The 19039-nt window shown below is 51.5% G+C and overlaps 1 protein-coding gene across 3 annotated transcripts in view; it reads right to left on the bottom strand.

Annotated features, from left to right (window-relative positions):
- Positions 1-19033, bottom strand: part of Rmi2 (RecQ mediated genome instability 2) — a 33983-nt gene extending 14950 nt beyond the window's left edge. The window contains exons 1-4 of one of the 3 annotated variants that reach the window (XR_015447994.1): positions 10884-19033; positions 8525-8594; positions 7527-7679; positions 7211-7382 (exon numbers count right to left, since the gene is read on the bottom strand). The gene's annotated coding sequence lies outside the window, so the exon portion shown is untranslated. Of the gene's footprint in view, positions 1-591; positions 1440-7210; positions 7383-7526; positions 7680-8524 lie in introns of those variants that run through there. The other 2 variants (XR_015447993.1, XR_015447992.1) reach the window with 2 other exon arrangements.
- Between the last annotated feature and the right edge of the window lie 6 nt (positions 19034-19039).

Raw genomic sequence — 19039 nt, 5'->3', positions numbered from 1 at the left:
GTCAGTAACTTTCCCACAGCGAAAACCAGCTGTGGGAGCAGGAGCACAAGGAGCAGCACTTCTCCCAGGGCATCTGGTGGCAACTGGAGCCTCACCTGGTCCTTGGAGGTATGTGCCTTCCCAGCCCCTCCCCGTTCCCAGAACTCCAGGTGGGTCTCTCCAGGTGAGGCTGATGCAGGCTGCTGTTTAAAGACCACTGGCCTAGGGGTGGAAAGTCCAGATGGAGGAGCAGCTCCCAGGCATCATCCTGGTTCTGCCACCTAACAGCCTGGGTGTGTCTCTTACGTGTCCAGGTGCACATGTCCCAGTGAGACAGCACCTGGTACTGTGCAAATTCTGACTTTCATTACCCATTTTGGAGACCAGCTTTCATCTGTTATGCTATGTACTTGCACATAAGTAGGCAAGCACATACATGTCCACACACACACACACACACACACACACACACACACACCCCAGCCATCCTTTCAGGGGTGGATGCCTGCTGCCCCTGCCTACTTCTCCACCCTTGTCCCTCCCCTCCCCATCACTCCCACAGCTCCGGCCACACGGGTCTTTCTGTTCCTCCAGGATGCCAGACTCTGTCTCACCTCAGGACCTTTGCACGTGCTGTCACCGTACCTAGGACGCTCTTCCCTCAGATTTCCACACCCGGCTCTCCTCCTCCCCTGCCCCTGTCTTAGTTCAAACACATGGATTTCACTGAGAGCCCCTTGTGAGGGAAAAAGGAGGAAAAGAAACAGAGGTACGAGCTCAACTGGACAGATTTATTGCAGAACAAACCTGAAGGGGACCACTCTGGCACTAGAGACCAGACCCTAACTCTCATGCGGAGGGAGGAGCTCAGTGAGAGGGGGTTGTGGGTACCTGCCAAGAACAAGGCTTGAGAGAGCACAGAGGCTTGAGAGAGTAGTAATGGTTGCCCAAGGACAAGACTTGGGAAAGCACAGGGAGTAGCAGCGGCTATCAGTAGCAGGGCTGACAGTGTTGAGTCTTCAGGTGCAGCTGAGCAGGGAGGGGTAGTTTAGAGGGGTCTCTGATCAGGATGGCTGCAGTTGCATTCCTTCGTGCTAGACTCTATTACATAAGGAAAATGGGCAGCACATTTCTTCCTGAACTACTTCCTGCCAACTAGAAGCAAGATTGTGAGGTCTCGGCTGGACTGAAGGAGGGCTGTATGGATGTGGTCTTTGGTAACTGCCTATGAAATGGCCACAGTCCTGTTGGTGAGAAATCTTTGAAGCAGATTAGGCATGGCAATAATAAGCAGGGGAGTGAAAAGAGGAGAACAAGCACTGTAAAGGGAAGAGTCCAAGACAGAATAGTGGACGTCGGTGAATCCCACAAACTCTGCAAGGGGTCCCGAGACATGTGTTGTACTGTCTGAACTTCTGTGTTTATCTCCTGCAGAGCTGCAGTTACATTATCACAATGATCTGGAATAAAAGTACAGCATGTTGTATGAAGCCTGGTGCATGTGCCTCCTTGGCCAGACTTTGTGTGGGAGCAATGTTTCCCAGGCACTTTTATCGTTCGTTCATTCTGTGCAATCACTGGGAGTATGGCAGCCTCTAGGTGAGAATAAACAACTTTATCAAGAGATTAAAGCATGTATGACCAAAGCTTGAGCACTAGAATGGAAAGACAGATTGGGGAAGGAGCCACATCCAGACACCGCTCTTCAGGGACTGGAATAGCAATTCTAACTAGCTGGCTTCTGTAGCTGGAAAAGTCGGCAGGGGTCAGTGATTAGAGCCCCCTTTTTATGTTGAGCCTATATTATTATTATTACATTAATATGTTTTTTTGGTTATACTGTACTTTTCTGCTGGGTATTCAAGATCAAGTTAAGGTGAGACCCGTATTAATCAAAGTTAACCTCTTGCTATCTACCAAGGTCAGTCAAGGCTCCTCAGGCATTACTTTTGGAACCATGAGAAAAGCCTCTCAGCTCCTCTGTCAGTGTCAGCTACCAGGATGGATCATGGCCTTCTTGACTATGTGGCTTCCCATGGAAGCATAGAAGATTTTCTTTTCATCTAGTAACCCCTCCTTTTTAGCACATTAGTTGACTCTTGTCATCTGAGGTCCAACAAGCTCCTTGTTCAGGAGGTTGGGTGACTCAGCAAAGTTGTAGGATCCTGCTAAAAGGTCCCCTCATGTCCTGGGTCATTGTTAACCCTGCAGGGCCATACCCAAAATATTGGCTGTCCTCTTAGCTCAGCTATCTTTTTAACTCTGGTCTCCAAACCTCAATTGTTGAACATCTATTTTACCTAGATATCAAGTACCTTGAAATATATATGACCAGGAAACTGTTATTTCCTTATTAATCATGGTTGTCTTAGAAGTTGAATCCCTAAATTTGTACATTGCCTGGACCACACAGTGTTTGAGTTTCTTCAAGTGTTGTAACACATATATGACATACGCATAGCAACCTGACTGTCTCATGCTGGATTGGCATGCACATCTTATCACAAGTAGCTGGAAAACAAGTCATGGAAAGCCAGATCTTGAGCCTAAAAGTTTACCACCATAAATAACTTTAGCTTGGAAGTCAGTGGTATGAAGAGATGTTTTTCAGTTTTGCATCTTGGAAGACTTGCATAGTTGGAAAACAAATTTAATATACCATGAAGTCAGCAATAGTGAGTCTCACAAACCAGGCTGGAGCTGTCCAAAGAGGCAGCTCTGTCTTATCTTTTGTCATTCACCAGTCTAAGTGTCCCCGCTAGTCATGCAGAAAAAGCTCATGTCCAATATCAATTTCAGAAATGAGAGTTGAAGCCTTTGTCTGAAAGCATCAGTTAGATCAAAGAGAACTGGGACCTGGGGGGGGAGTGATTGGTGAATTGAGAGTTGGGCCATAGACCCCCCCCCCCAGTCTTTTTTTGAGCCACAAGAAGCTTTTAGAAGAAAGTCTAGGCTCCACCAAACCAACAAGCAAACATAAATATTTCTTTCTATAAACTGCACCCTCCTCAAACTTTTCCTCAGCATACTCGAGCTTTAAGTTTCTTTCACTATCAAAAAAATACCTTACTGTACAAAATCCTCTCACATTAAGACATATCTTTATTCTTAAAGCTTGTCTATTTTTACTATAGCCTATTTACTATAACTCTTTTCATAATAAATTTAGCTGTTGCTGCTTGGATTTTTAAAATATTCCTTTTTTTTTCCTGTGAAATTTGACTGGCTGCCAACTAACTTTCAAGTAACCTTGAATAGTAAAAATTATCTTAGTATAAGCAGAAGCAGAAAGAAGAGCAAATGAACCCTGTAAGTGTAGCCTGAGAATTTACAATGTACAAGAAATGTTTTAAGCATATTGATTAAACAAAAATACCCACTCAAATTGGAAGCCAAAAGTAAATTTATCAATTTTTGTTGCCCTAGGGTTAAAATTTTTATTACCCTTTTTTAGGCTGGTCCTTGTGACTGAGTTTCCAATTGTTAGAGATGAATTTGTTTGCTTAGACTCAAATGGGATTCCAGAGGCAGCAAAAGCAAGCCTTTAATAAGTTTGGCTATCCTGAAAACCTACGTAAATAGCTTTCCATGGAAATCTCAAAAAGAAAAAAAAAAAAACTGTTGAGCTCAAACAAAGCAGCTGTAGGTGTAACTGGTTCTAGCACAGACTGAACAGACAGACAAATAAGCATGCAGAGGACAATTGCTTCTAAATCAGAATGCGCTTTTAGACATATCAATAAGGAGTGCTCTTGAATCCTTGTAAAAATACTGACAGGGGTTTCTTTTTTCTTTTCTTTTCTTTTTGTACCTGGGATTGAACTCGGGTCCTTGCGCTTGTGAGGAAGGCGGCAGAACCATTGAGCTAAATCCCTGGCCCTCTTTTCTTTTTTTCCTGATTAATCTGTCCTTATTTGGCTTGACTTGTGCTGTCCTTAGTGCTTCCTTTTTGCAAATAGACCCAATTGGCATATAGCATCATAATTTAGAGCCCCCTTATAGGGCCTTAGGTATGGGCTGGGCAGAGCAATTTTGGGGAGAGAGAGAGGTGTAGAGTGAAGAAAGCTTGAGCTAAGTGACTTCCTGCCACATGCCATTTCCCTGCAGGTAGTTATAAAGAATTTGGAAATCAAACATGCCAAGTTCATCCATTGACTGAATAAAATATGAGATGTTTAGGCTGAATATACCCTTTTAAACTGAGGGGTGAAAGATTTTTTAGAAGACAATCCAAAGGAGTATCTGCTGTCTGCTCCAATCTCTCTGGAAGTCCCACAGAGCCCAGCCCCACAGGATCCCCTTGGGAGCCTGGAATCTTGATGTGGCCCATATCCGTAGGGCTTTTCTGGAAGATTGGCCAGGTGCAGATATTTGGGAGCTCATAGCAACTGACACTATCTGCCAGAATTTGTGAAATTTGGAAGCCCATAGTAACTGATAAGAGAGTGGCCAGGAGTCTCCCAAACAGGACTAGGACCTGGACAGATTCTCTGTGGACATGGTCTGGCCATGTCAGAGAAGTTTTTTCTGCAAGATTGGGTAGGAGTCCCCAGCTCCAATTTCTGTGGAAGTCCATTGCAGAGCTGGCCCTGCAGGACACCCACCCAGGGTGAGAGGGCCTCTGGGACAGTGGAGCTGCACTGCCTGGGGAAGGCAGGAGCTGATCTTATCAGTCCTGGGTTGGAAAATGAACTGTCTGGTGTTGAGTGGAGGGTCAGCAGGAGTTGGTAAATGATCTCCTGGAGCTGATAAGAAAGAGGGGAAATAAAAGAGATGGGGGGGGGTAGAAAGGGAAACAGTGTCACAAAGGGAAGAGGTAAGGGATACTGCAGTAGTCCCCTCGACCTTCACCTTTTCCCATATGGGCCACTACAATGTTAGGGAAAAAGGAGGAAAAGAAATAGGTACAAGCTCAACAGGACAGGTTTATTGCAGAACAAACCTGAGAGGGACTGCTGTGGCACCAGAGACCAAACCAGCAACTCTCATACAGGCTATGGGGTCTCTTGCAGGGTCATGGAGAAGGGGGACTTCAGTGAGAGGAGCTTGTGGCTCCCTGGCCAGGACAAGGCTTGAGAGAGCACAAGCGGTAATGGTTGCCCAGGGCTGATGGTGTTGAGTCCTCAGGCACAACTATGCCAGGAGGGGGCCATTAGAGGGGTCTCCCATCACGCTGCAGTGGGATTCCTTCACCCCTCCTTGAGCAGCCAGCTCACTTGATCCTGCCCCTTGTGTTACAGCACCCTCAACCCTCTGCATCACTCTGCATGCAGTGATCTTATTTACGTACTGTTGACTACTTGTCTCCCCCAATGGGGTGTGGAGCCTGCCTGCCTCTGGGTCCCAGTGTGCCAGCTACAAGTCTCCCCTCAAGTGGTGTCACTCCCCTGCTCCTCTGTCTGCCTGTGCATGCATGGAATTGGAGCCCTTCCACCCCAGGATGCAGTGAGGCTACAGAGCACACAGTAGGTGCTCCATCATGCTCCCCGGCTCTGTCTCCTTATGCACAGAGCTCAGCCTCCTGATCTTGCTGTGCCTCACCTCCTCCCTCCATCCTGCTCCATCTGCCAACGTTTCATTTCTGCCAGAGGAAGTAGGAAGGAGTGCAGAGCCACAGCGGGCCTCTGTGGGTTCTCACTTCAGGCAGGCTGCGGACACAGCGGTGCTGGACACAGGCCCAGCTGCCAGGCTCCCGAGTCTGTTGCACAGCCCCATCTTCCTCATCCCTGAAGCAGGTTCACATTCCAGATCTGGGAGTTCTAGGAAGCCACAGAAGCAGCAACACCCACTCTGCAGCTGTCCTGGCTCTGCCCAGCTCCCCGAGGAGCAGATGGTGGGTGAGGAGGCTCCCGGGTGGCCAGACATCTTTGGGGACAGGGAACCCTATCCTGCCCGCTGCAACGGAGGGGTGCTAGGTGCCAGTCACCAGCGCTGACAGATGGCAGAACAAATGACAGGCGGCTCACTGAGCACTAAGCACTTACTGCGAGTGGAGACTAAGGCTCCCCTCGAATTCTGCATAGCGCATGGCAAGTCAGGGGTGAGAAGCCAACTCGGACCTCACACACCAGTTCCGGAGCCCATGCCAGCACTGATTTGAACCGCTCTGTGGACTTGGGGGAGCAGGAACTAAGTGAGAAAAGACATGACTAGAGAGCCAGGCCTGGTGGGTGGTGCAGGACGGAAGGAGCAACCAGCTAGGCATCCCACAGAGGGCAGTGGGGAGGGAGGCACAGGTGGGGGCCAGGGAGGGCAGAGGCCACCCCAGGAGGGTGAGAGCAAGGGGAGGGTCCCAGCCCTCCGGAGGTGGCACTCTGCGTGCAGCTCTCAGATATGCACCACACCCTCCCTTTGAAGCTGTAATCCCACTTCTGAGAACCTCTCCTGAGAAAATCCCCCCTGCCTCCTGGCCTCGCAATGAAGTGGGCTTTGTCTCCTGGAGGTTGGGACCACACGCGTTTCTTGAGCAAGTCAGGGCTGCCCACCCCCACCCCCACCCCCCCACCCCCCGTACCTGGATGGGAGAGGATGGGGTAGGGGAGCAGGGGGAGGGCTGGGGTGCCCTGGGTGGCTGGGCTCTTCACATTCTGAGTTCATCTGCAAACCCCGGTTGGGCTGGGCTTTTTCCTCTCAGTGTTACTTCACATTCAGTTCCCTGTCCCCACAGCACGTAAAATCATCTGTGTGCATGGATGTGTGTGCACATGCACGGGTGTACGTGTGTGTGTGTGTGTGTATGTGTGTGTGTGTGCCTGGAACCTTTTCCATCGAGGCACACCCAAGAGCACTGATCTGGGTACATGTCACTCAGTGCACACTCGTGTTGGTCACCACCAGGTTAAATGCAGCCCCGGTTGCTCAGTGTGGTTCTAGGACCAGCTCCTTGGCCTTGCTGGGAGCTGGCCAGAAATGCAGACTCACAGGCCCACCAGTCTCAGCTAGGGAGTCAGGACTCGAATCCTAGTAAGAAGATGCCAGGCACTCATGCTCGAAAGGCAGACATGCTGGCATAGAATTGAGGTACAGGCTTCTGAGCCAGAGAGGGGACACCTTGTCCCCAGCCCAGGAGAGTATCCTCCTTGCATGTCACCCACACCCCACCCCACCTCCACACACTGATGGGGAGAAGACACTGCCCCAAAGTCACATAACAGACAACTAACAGGTCTAGGGCACGCCAGACCCCTACACCATTTGCCCTGAACTTTGATGCTCTTGTGCCTCAACTTACCCATTTGCAAAGAGGCATAAAGACCTCTGCCTGAGCTGCCCCCACAGCAGGGGGTTGGATACTGTAGATGACTGAGCACTGTTCTCTTGTAGCACACTGGGGCTCTGGACTCACATGTCCTGCCCTCCTCAGGCCTCTCCCGGCACTGCCACATTTCAGCCATACAACAAGCCTGTAAAGCAGGGACAGTTATCACATTAATATCAATATAATGATACTGATGCCAACATCAAAGCATAAATAGTAATAACAGCAACATCAGATCAATAATATTGTGCCATTTTACAGATGAGAGGAACAAGGGTAGGTGACTTGCCTGGGAAAAGTACAAAGTGAGGAGCAGCCCAGCTGGGATTTGAACACAGATGGTCTGACTCCAGTTTTAACCTGAATCTCTCAGAAAGGAGCACACAGGCTGTCTGTCCACCAAGCTAATTGAAGACAGAATTCTGCTTTCTCTCCTCCTTTTCTGGGGACAAAACATGCAAAAATAATTCATGAAATTCCGAGCATGAGGCCAGAGTCCTCCCACTCCGTCCCAGGCTCCAGCCTCCTGCTCTCTCCTGTTCCGCTCCGAAAGAGACCAAGGCGCTGGGACGTACACTGTCCCGTGCACTTACACGTGGGCAAGGCATCTTCTACGTCCAGACCTGCCCACCACCATCAGCACACACCAGAGGCCTGCCGGCAACGGCGCCAGTGCACGGGAGCTCACCTCGCCCCGCCTCACTGCTGGGCACCAGGTTGTCTCCAGCTGTTTACCACCACAGCATGGCATCCATTAAACCACTGAGTCCCCGTGCACCCTGACGCCTCTCAGAAGCGGGGCCACCTAGCCCTGGGTTCTATGACTTTGTTTCAAACTTTTTATTTTTGGTTTTTTGGTACTGGAGATCAAACTCAGGACCTTGCATTTTGGAGGCAGGCGGTGGAACCACTGAGCTAAATCCCCGGCCGGGTTCTATGACTTTGACCTTGGCTGATGCAAGAGGCATTTCTTATCTGCCAGCCGAGGACAGGACACAGAACATCTGGTGCCTCAGTGCACAGACCCTGTTTGGAGGCAGAGGGGAGACAGAGTAGGGAAAGCCAGGCCTTTCCAAGAAACGGAAAGTGAAACCAGAGGTAGGCTCCTTGAGAGTGAGGGCCCGGCTGTGAGGCCACTCCTCTTGGAACAGGGCCCACAGACCCCTGTCCTGAGAGCCTGGGGTGACAGCCCTGCCCCCAATGCCCTCCCAGCACGGGCCCAAGGCCTAGAGGGATGGACAGGCTGGGCAGGGCCAGCTGGTGTGTTCCCTCCGTCTGGGTACTTACCTGTGTGTACATGTGTAAAGTCCCATCGAAAGCTTGTGTATCTCCACGTGTTATACCACCAGCACGTTAACTGAAACAATTTTAATTGTAGTGAAAACACATAAACATAAATTTCACCATTTTTTTGTTCACCACTGGAGGTTGAACCTGGGGCCTTTGCACTGAACTACATCCCCAGCCTTTTTTATATTTTATTTTGAGACAGGATCTCACCGAGTCTAGGTTGGCATGCACCACTACACCTGCCTAGAATTTACCATCCTCACCACGTATAAGTCTCCAGCGCAGTGGTGTTGAGTACACTCAGTGTTGGGCAAGAAGCCCCTAGCTTCATCTTACGAAACTGAAACTTTGTGTCCATTAAACAATCCCCCACTTCCCCTCCCTGTAGCGCTTGGCCAGCACGGGTGTTTCCTTACCCTGTATCACTTGCCTCTTTATAACCAGCTCACTTCAGTTAGCATGATGACTTCAAGGGCCAGCTGGGCCACAGCACATGTCAGAGTCTGCTTCTTTCCTGAGGCTGGATTGTATTCTACTGTATGTTGTCTTTTTTTTTTTTTTTTGTACCAGGGATAGAACTCAGGACCCTACGCTTGCGAGGCAGGCAGAGGCACCACTGAGCTAAATCCCCGGCCCACTGTATGTTGTATTAGCCTATTTGGGCTACTATAACAAAACACCACAAACTGAGCAGCTTATAAACCACAGAAACTCATTTCTCACAGTTCTGGGAACTGAAGAGCCCAAGCTCACGGTGGCAGCAGGCCGTGTCCTGGAGAGGTCCCACTTCCTGTTCACAGGCTGCATCTTCCGCCTGTGTCCTCAGCGGGTGGGAGGGAGCAATGTGCTCCCTCAGGCCTCCTTTCCAAGGGCACTGATCACCTCCCCGAGGCCTCAATCCTGACAGTATCACCAGGCAGCTAAATTTGGGGAGTGTATTCTGTTCCGCATTGTGTTTAGCAGCTCGCCCGCTGGTGGGCATCTGGGCTGCTCCCACCTTCTGGTTAGTGTCAGTAGTACTGCTGCGAACACTACCATTCTATCTCACTGTTTCACCCACTGAAATGAGAAGGCTTGGGGCAGGCAGGATAGATGTTCTGAGGCTGAGCACTGGAGCCAGGCGGGCTTAGCGACTAGCCGGGCACAGAGCAGCTGTGAGAGCTTGGGCTCCGTCCTCGCCCTCTCTGAGCCTCTGTGTTCTTATCTGTATGTTGTGAACAACCTCAGTGTCCTCTTGTGGGGCCAATGACTTGAGCATAGATGATGGCACCCAGCAGGGGTCTGGCCCAGAGGAGGCGTCACAACATGTAAGCTCCTGTCATTATTAACGTCACCATCACTACGCCCCTCGCCATGAAGTCAGTGTCCCCAGCCCAGAGAGCAGTCTGACCTGCCCAGGGTAGTCATTCTCAGGTACCAGGGCAGCAGCCACCTGGCTCCCCTGAGGAGCTCACAAGAATCCTAAGATGCAAAGACCCCTTTCTCCTTCAAAAGCCAGAGGCACCGCAATCTAGGACCCCGATGGTCTACGCAGGGCAAGAGCCAGGAACAGTGTTTCTGAGGGTGGTTTAATATGGGGCATTTTAACTTTAATTTATTCCCCTCCAATTCTTTGCTTACACCAAGCTGGTCTCTCACAGATTACATATGATTTCAAGCTGCTAGCTTAGTGTATCTGGTGGCCCCTGGGCCAGGGGTCAGCAACCCCAGCATCTCAGCGGAATGCAGCATGCCGCTGTCTGCACAGAGGGTCCGTGGCACTCAGTAGGTAATCCCACGTCACCAGTGTCTCCCCACAGCTGCCTTAGCCCAGGCATGGTCCTGCAGCTCAGAGGTTTGCTGGTGATCTGCAATCCCTGATGCCACAGCATCCACATCAGGCTGGGCCAGCCCAGCACCTGCCTTTTACCAAGGCCAGGTCCTCCTCTGGAACATCCTGGCCCTGGGCACCCACTTCCCCAGGTCCTCCATACTCATTGGCTGCTCTATGGTTCTCAGCAAGGCTCATGTGGGAATTCTTCTATATAACAGCTTTCTTAAGATATAACCTACATACCATATAATGTACCCCTTTAGAGTCGGATGCTTTTATTTTTTGTTCATTTTTGGTGGTGCTAGGGATCGAATTAAGGGATGCTCTACTGCTGATACACATCCCTAGTGCTCACTAAGTTGGCCTTGAACTCAGCCTGTTAGGTAGCTGGGATTTCATAACAGGCGTCCACCCTACACCCAGCTTAGAGGGCTTCAGCATCACACAGAGTGGTGCCACCTTCACCACTGGCAACTTAAGAACATCTCCATTGCCCCCCAAAACACTTTGCACCCATTTACAGTCACTCCTCACTCTCCTCACCTAGGTGCCAACTCAACACCTATCTGTCCCATGGCTTTGCTCGGTTTGGGCATTTCCTATAAATGGAACCATACACTACGTGGTCCTTTGCGTATGGCTTGTTCCTCTTGGCATGATGTCTCAGAGTTCATGCACACTACTGCATGCATCAGAACTTTACGCTTTGCTGCAGAGGCTGAGGCAGGAGGATTGCGAGATCAAGATCAGCCTAGGCCACACAGAAAGACCTTAGAGAGAGAGAGAGAGAGAGAGAGAGAACTAAGATTCCACTGTATACCCAGGGAGCTCTTCAGACATGCAGGCGCTCATGTCCAGCCAGGCACACATGTCCAATCTGTCAGGGGCAGACAGACAGCTTTGCAAACACTCCACAGGGTGTTCCCCTGCCACTGGCTGGGAACCACTGCTTTCACTACTCCGAGGTTCCTGGCAGGTGTCACAAACACCTGGAAGTTGGAGCCCAGAGAGGGGACTTTGCCAGCTGAAGTAGGATCTGACTTCCCCGAGCATTAAGAGATGTTGACTGTGTACCTGGCTCTGTAAGACCCAAAGGACCCAGATTAGGCCTACCCTGAGGGCCAGTGGCCTTAATCAGCATGGAGGCCTGTGTACTTTGCTAACAAGTAGGACAGGAGGGCCAGGGATTTAGCTCAGTGGTTTCAGCACCTCCCTCGAAAGCGTAAGGTCCCAAGTTTGATACCCGGTACAAAAATACCCCCCAAAACACAAGTAGGACAGGAGAACACAAAGGCAGAGAGGAGGCAGAGGTGGGGGCATTTTTACTCGAAATAGAGTAGTAGTTCTGTCTTCAGGCAATACTGACCTCCCTGAGAATCTGCTGGACACCAGGTGACCCCAGGTCCCAGGAAAGCGCTCTTTGCGGACCATAGCTTGCCTTCAACTTCAAGGATTCTCTGCCTTTGAAACCTGCCCACAACCCACGCTCTCTCCCATGTCCAGGAGGCCTGGGCCAAGGGAGGCAGGAGGAAGGCTGGAGGCTGTGCAGACAAAGGGCCCCTCGTGCAGATGCAGTGCAGATGGAGTTCGAGAGTGGGGCTTGCCTGGGCCTGAGATGCCTGTGGCGAGGCTGGTTCTGGTGTTTGCCAAACAGAGCAAGACTAAAGGAGTTTTAGCAGACTTGCCAGAGATGGGATCCTGCTGTGCCAGGCCTGCCATTGGGCAAAACAGGAGCACCAAACACTCCCGGAGCCTGAAGGTCTGCCACATGCAAATGGTGTGGGTGTTCTCGGGGTGCCCATGGTGTGCGGGGGCCAGCCGCATGCTAAGGTGGGGCTACCACTCACCCCTGTTGCTGCGTCTGTGACAGCTCCCTCTGGTTCCTTTCACCATTTATCTGCACCCCAAGTGTAGGGTCCATCCCCATGTCCTGACCCCCCAAACCCAGGGTGGTGGCCTTTGCGGATGTGATAAAGAATCTCAGGATGAGACTGTTCTGGATTAGAGAGAGCCTAGCTTGGACCACTGTGTCCTTCTGAGAGAGGGAGGGACACACAGGCCTGCAGTCCACAGGAGACCGACAGAGATGGAAGTAATGGCTCTACAGATCCAGGGACCCAGCTTGGCAACAGCTCCCAGAAGCTGAGAGAGGCAGGGGACTCCTGGACTCTAGAACTGTGAGAATAAACTTCTGTACTGGGGATTTGCCCCAGATCCTCACACTTGGCACTGTGTTATGCCCCCAGCCCTTTAAAATTTTGAGACAGGGTCTTGCTAAATTGCTGAGGCTAAGCTCAAACTTGCAATCTTCCTGTCTCAGCTTCCCAGCAGCAAGGATCACAGGTGTGGACCACCATACCCAGCCATCTTCTATGGTTTGAAAACACCTGGTTTGTCATAATTCGTTATCACAGAGCCAGGAAACTAATACAGTATTTAGGGTTAACAAGGCTAGATTCACATACACTGGGGCTCTGGCTGATGTTCTGTATTGATTGGGGGAAAATCAAAAACTTCTGGGGTCTGCAGGTGAGTGAACCTGCCTGATTCAGAATATACTTTTACTGTGTGACCTTGGACAATTCTCTGACCCCTCTGGTTCCCCATCCTGTATGGAGGAAATGGTTTAAAGGCATTCCTGGCCAGCACTGTTGAGCAGCTCCAGTAGGTAGACCCTGCTGGGGCCTCTGGTCCTCACCCTACAAGAACCGGGCAGAAGCAGGCTTCAGCAGCAACGGGGAAGGGGCATCCACAGAGGGGATGTTGTTCCCTGGGAAATGTGAGCTTTTAGGGCAGCAATGAAGGCCTTCCAAGAGGGAGGGGCAGCTTATGACCCAAAGTGCCCGGTCCCGGCTGACCTCCAGGCTCAGCAGGCAGTGCGGCCGCACCAGGGCACTGCTAGGGGAACAGAGATGTTTCCATCCTAAGCCCTTTTCAAAGAAAAGGGAAAAACAAGCAGGTAAGAATAAATATAATGATGAAGCCGGCCTGGATTATATTCATCTTTATACCTGTGCAGTTTTAAATCTAATCCTACTTCTTTTCTACGGAAGAGAGTGTCCATGGAAGCCCAGTGTGTGCCTGGACACTGCAGGAGCGGGACAGGAGCAGAGGACACGTGGGCTTGGCTGGTCTGAGCAAGGTCCAAGGCTCAGACCGGGGCAGTGCAGACCGGGGCAGTGCAGACCGGCCGGTTCCTGGCCACACTGGTGCTCCCTGCCTCACTTGTCACCGAGACACCATCCAGGAGGGCCAGGGCTCCTGAGACAGCAAGCCCAAGTGCTCACTGTGGCCGGTGCCCCTAGTACATTTACTTATTAGGAGATTACTGCTTTCACTTGACAGATGGAGACATGGAAGCCGAGACCCTGCACAGACCTTGCTAGCCCTGCTTCTGGATGGGGAAACTGAGGCTCAGGGAGACAGCACACCCATCCAATTCCACCCAGTGCCCCAGGTAGCTTCCTTCCCCCCCTCTGCAGTTCTTTGGCTCAAAACCTGTGTTTATGGCTGGGGAGTTCCGAGTGCAGTGAGCCGCATCATTCGTATTTAATTGGGTCACCCCAAGATTAGCGCTGTGCCTGCTGCCCCAGCTAGAAAACAAGGGACAAACTCCCTCTGGGCCCAGCTGGCCTGGGCTCCCTAGGGTTCAGGTCTTAGAGAAATCAGCTTTGCCAGGGAAGTCAGGAGCTCAGGCCTGGTTCCCTGCTGGCCTGCCCTCCCTCACCTCTGCTAGTCACTTCCCACGAGGGCTCTGGGATGAGAGTGTCAGCTCCCATGATCCCCAGCGGGGCCCAGGATGGGCTCAGAACCACGCTAGGGTCAGTGTCCTTATATCTGTTTTAGGGACTGAGACCCAATCCTGAGCTTTCTCCTGGACACAGACGCGTGAGAGGTGCCCCTTCATCACTTGCGTCACACAGCACACTGTGACACCCCTTAAGCACACAGGCCCGTGGCTGGGTCCAGAGAATGCCTTTTAGCAGATGTCCGGGATGCTCTTTGCATGGGGTCCGGACAGGCCAGCCATAGCCAGCTCTCATGGCGCTTTGTCTTCGTCTTTTTCAGGAACCACAAAGCCGCACACCCGCTGAGTCACTGAGGACCAGGGAGGTGTCCTGTGCTCATTTCCCTCCTCTCGCCCACCTGCAAGGGGAGCTTTAACCTCCTGGAGTAGTGTGCTCTTCCACTTTGTCCCTTCCCAGCCCCATGCATTGCACGGGCTTTGGTTTCCTCCTTCTATTTTAATTCAGAACAATAGGGGCTTGTGGACATTCTGGGTTTCTGCATTCTTTTTCCAACTGCTCCCATATCAATATACAAACACAAACGTCTCTACTGCTAAAATGAAGAAGGAAGTGGCTTTTAATCCCCTTTTATAGACAGGGAAACTGAAGCTCCTGGACCAAGTCTGGGAAGTGAGGCTGCAGCTGAGAAAGGAGAGCTGGGCTCGGGGCCGGCAACCATCTGCAGCCAGGGCTGCGCGATGTGTGGCAGTCCCACCTCCACTGCTGTCTCTGGGGAGGGCACGTGCCAGGGGCTGGCCGCGCGCCTACCCTCGGCCTCACGTGCCCCTGCCCTGTCCAGGCAGGGTCTGGATCCGGCTGCAAGCCCGCCCCCTTCGAGCAGCCAGCAGCACGGGTTTGCAAACCGCAGGCCAGACAGGGAAAGTGCAAATGAGCACTAGCTGACAGCTGAGTTTCTCTTTCCTGTCACCAAGTGCCTTTGCCATCCCCGGTGTGTGTGCCACCAGGCAGGCGTGATTAAACATAATAAAGTGTATGAACGCATTTACATAATAAACTGCATCCACTTCAAGTGTTTGGATTTTTTTCGGTACTGAGGCTTGAGCTCAGGGTCTTCACACTGAGCTACAACCCCAGCCCTTTTTGAGATAGGGACTCAGTTGCCCAGGCTGAGCTTAAACTTGTGATCCTCCTGCATCAGCCTCCCACAGGGCTGGGACTACAGGTGTGAGCCACCATGTCGGTTTTTAATACAAGCACATTTGCTACTCAAATCAACGTCCTGGCACACGCCCTCCAAAAGCTTTCCTGGTACCCATTTCCAGTTCTCAACATAACCCCCCACCCCTCTCTGCCATCAAGAAGTAAACATTGTTCTCCTGTCTCTAAATATCAGTCAGATTTGCCTGTTCTTAAGCTGCATGCGCTCAGAAGCCTGGAAGAAAGGCTTCGGCCTGTTTTCATCCTATAGAAATGATGAATGCTGGAGGAAACACATTCGCCCCAGTTTAAACATTGCACAATTCCACATGTATCGAAATGTCACATGCATCTTACTACTATGCACAATTTTTATGTTTAATGTGTCAGCTAAAAATAAATTTCACACATTTAAAATAAATGTTTAGAATGCTGCACACAAATCAGTGGGTTGCACAGGAGTCATGAGGGGTCTCGCTGGTCGCCAGCTCACTGTCCAGCAGCGCGTGCCTGGGGTTGCTCCTCCTCCTGCTGACGGGCGTTAGGGCGTTGGACAGAGCTGCGGGAGCACTGCCGTGGAGGCGGGAGGCGTGAGGGCACATCCCCGAGTTTCTTTTGGGTAAAAGCGGGGGAGGAGGACTTTTCGGCCAGAGGCGGGGAGCATTTTTCCCCCTTTGGTACTGGGGATCAGTCAGACCCAGGGGACCTCTGCTACTGAGCTCTATCCCCAGCTTTTAAAATTTTTATTATTATTATTTTTTAGTTTGAGCCAGGGTCTCACTAAGTTGCCCAGGCTGGCCTCAAACTTGCAATCCTCCTGCCTCAGCCTCCCCAGGACCTGGCCATCTCAGGACCTTTACCCTGCTGTTCCACTGCCCACAGTGCCCTTCCCTGTGCTGCTCCTGTCCAGCTCCTGGCCTGCCTTGGAGTCTGCTTTTTTTTTTCCACTGGGGATCGAATTTGGGTCCTTGGGCTTGCAAGGCAGGGGGCGCAATCACTGAGCTAAATCCCCGGGCCTGGAGTCTCAGTTTAAAGGATATGGACCACAGAGGTCCCCCAGAACCGCCCCCTGGGCTTTTTCCTTGGAGGCATTTTACACAGCTGGAAATGTCTCTCCTCTTTTTCCTTGTATGGATCTTTCCCTGTTGGATTAGAACCCCTGGCAGGAGTCTGGCTCTCTGCTATCCCTGTAGCCCCAGCTCAGTGCTCACCCACAGGCGAAGACCCAGGATCTAAATCTGACCCCCAGAGCCTCTTCCCTCAGCCCACCCTCTCCTGGATCTTGGAAATGAAGTCCCTGTAATGATAGAAGCCACAGGGGAAGCCCCCTGGACCCCCAGGCCTGCAGTGTAGACCCAGCACCCACCCCTCCATGGGCAGAAGGAGCTGCTTGGCTGGGTTGGGGCCTCACATGGCCAAGTCCCGGGTGCCCCAGCATGGGGCCCTCACCCAAGCACATCTGTACTGCTGCCTCTTTTAGGATTGCTTGTCACGTACAAAGGGGAACACTACACACAGTGTGGGGCCCTGGATCGGGTCTGTGTACTGCCACAAGCTTCCAAGAGGTTCTGATGCATGCTGAAATTTGAGAACTGCTGGTCTACCCAGTCATGCTAGAGAGATCCTTTCACAGGAGCACAAGGATGCTCGCTGTAGTCCTATTGACAATGGTAGAAAACCGGAAGAGCCAAAGCATCTGTCAAGAGCAAATGAAGACATCTCCTATGAGATCACCACATGAGGAATACTATACAGCAGGGTAAAGGGAAGCTCATTCCTACTCCTGTGGATCCCCAGGGGTGAGCCCTCCCCAGCACACAGCAAACAAAGCAATGACGTGAAACACACAGTGTGATGCCAAAGATCTTGGCACCTCAAAACTTTTCTCATTGTTTGGGGAAAGATGGTTTCAATACCCTGAAACAATGTCCGCATCCTGTGGGGAACAGATGTGTGCCTATGAAGATGGCCTTGGAAATGATGAGCAGCGACATCTGAGGAGGAGGAGGGCAGGGCCAGACAATCCAGAATGCAAGGGGGCTTCGGACCACCCAGCGTTCTTGCTTCCGAGCCAGGTACCGGGACAAGACACTGGGTGTCCTGGGGAGTGTTATTTAAATATTCTTAACAACACACGCACTCTAAGAAGTGGTGGACAGAGCCACGATGGATGTGGCAAGTGAGGGCCCTCATCCCAGCCCCGCGTCTCCTCTGAAGGTGTGGTGAATATATTTGCCAAGCTGGGCCCATGCATTTCTTAAAAGTAACGATCTCAAAGTCTAGAGCGGCGGTGTGATGGACACAGCAAGGAGAAAAGTGGCTGCCAGCGCTTAGGAGAGGGAGGGAGGGATCAGGGTTGTGGGAGTTTTAGGGCAGTTCCACTGCTCTGCGGGACAGTGTAACAGTGGGCGTGAGGCATAAGACTCGTCAATGCCCTCAGCGTGTCCAACACAAAGCAAAAACCCTGACATAAACCACAGACTTCAGTTAGGAGCGGTGTGTCAGTATTGGTCCGTGAATGGTAACCACTGCACCACACTCATGCACAGTCCCGTCCATGAGGGAGGCCCCTCTCATTCAACAGAAGCATCCACTCCTCACAGGCTCCCAAAGCCCTCTGCAACAGGGGAAATGGTCTCAGACAGGAGAAGCGCAGGTGAGCCCAGAACTTTCAGGAGCACCACAGTGAGGAGGAGCTCGACACTCCCATGCTGGGGTGCACAGGAGCAGGAAGAGTCCCTGCCAGAGCTAGGACAATGTGAGCAAGAAAACGGGGCCATATAGGGTGATAATCCAGTGTGCAGCACCACGAGACCATACTGACACAAACAAATGGACGAATGAATGAGTGAATAAACAGAGACAGAGGGAATTTTTGCAGAAGATTCCAACAACTGCTGCCGACGCTCTGCCCTTGCAGAGATGAGGCCTCACGCCCACCCTGCAAGCAGGGCTTGTGCCCAGTGACTCTGCTGGGCAGAATGGCAGGGAGACAGCTGCCTCCGCAGGTGACCCAGTTCAGGAACCCTGGAGCCCGAGCCTCGGAGAGGAAGCGGGAGCAATCACTTCCCTTCTGTAGACCTCCCCAAGACTCAACCTGTCTGGTCACGAGAAAACATCAGACAAGTCCCAAGGGAGGGACAGAAAAGGTAGCGGCCTGTACTCCTGAGCCTTCAGGGTTATCAGAGACAAGGGAAGGAGTGTGCACCGGGGCAACACACGCTTGGGGTTACAGCCCAACAGGACTTCATCCTGCTGCTGAAGTTGTTGGGGCTGGGAGAAGCCTGGGAAGCCCAGGATCTGGGAACAGAGAAAAGGCATTGGGAAAACAGGAAATCTGAACACAGTGTACACTGCAATGACACATCAATATTTGCTGGTTACTTGTGACAAATGTTAACACAGCGGCAGGGAAACTGGGTACGGAGCCCTGAACTGGGTCCTGGAACAAAAAATGGCATCGTGAAAAAATTGGTGAAACCCAAATAAAGCCCAGGGTTTGGTGAACAGCAATGTCCTGATGCTAATCTCTTAATTGTGACAAATGTGCCATGTGAAGTCAGATGTTAGCCATGGGGAAAGCGGTGAGAAGCATAGAGGAATTCCTGGACTAACCTCTTCTTCCCCCAGAAAAAAGTTTATTAAAGAAAAAATAAGCCTGGTGTGGTAGCACACGGCTGTAAATCCCAGCACCAGGAGGCTGAGCCAGGAGGATTGCTGTGAGTTCAAGGCCACCCTGGGCTGCATAGTGAG

This window comes from Heterocephalus glaber, unplaced genomic scaffold (assembly GCF_053883595.1).
Source record: "Heterocephalus glaber isolate CG9 unplaced genomic scaffold, H.glaber_assembly_v1.0 deba00001781, whole genome shotgun sequence".
Lineage (NCBI taxonomy): Eukaryota > Metazoa > Chordata > Mammalia > Rodentia > Bathyergidae > Heterocephalus > Heterocephalus glaber.
This window is presented reverse-complemented; position numbering and strand designations above follow the sequence as displayed.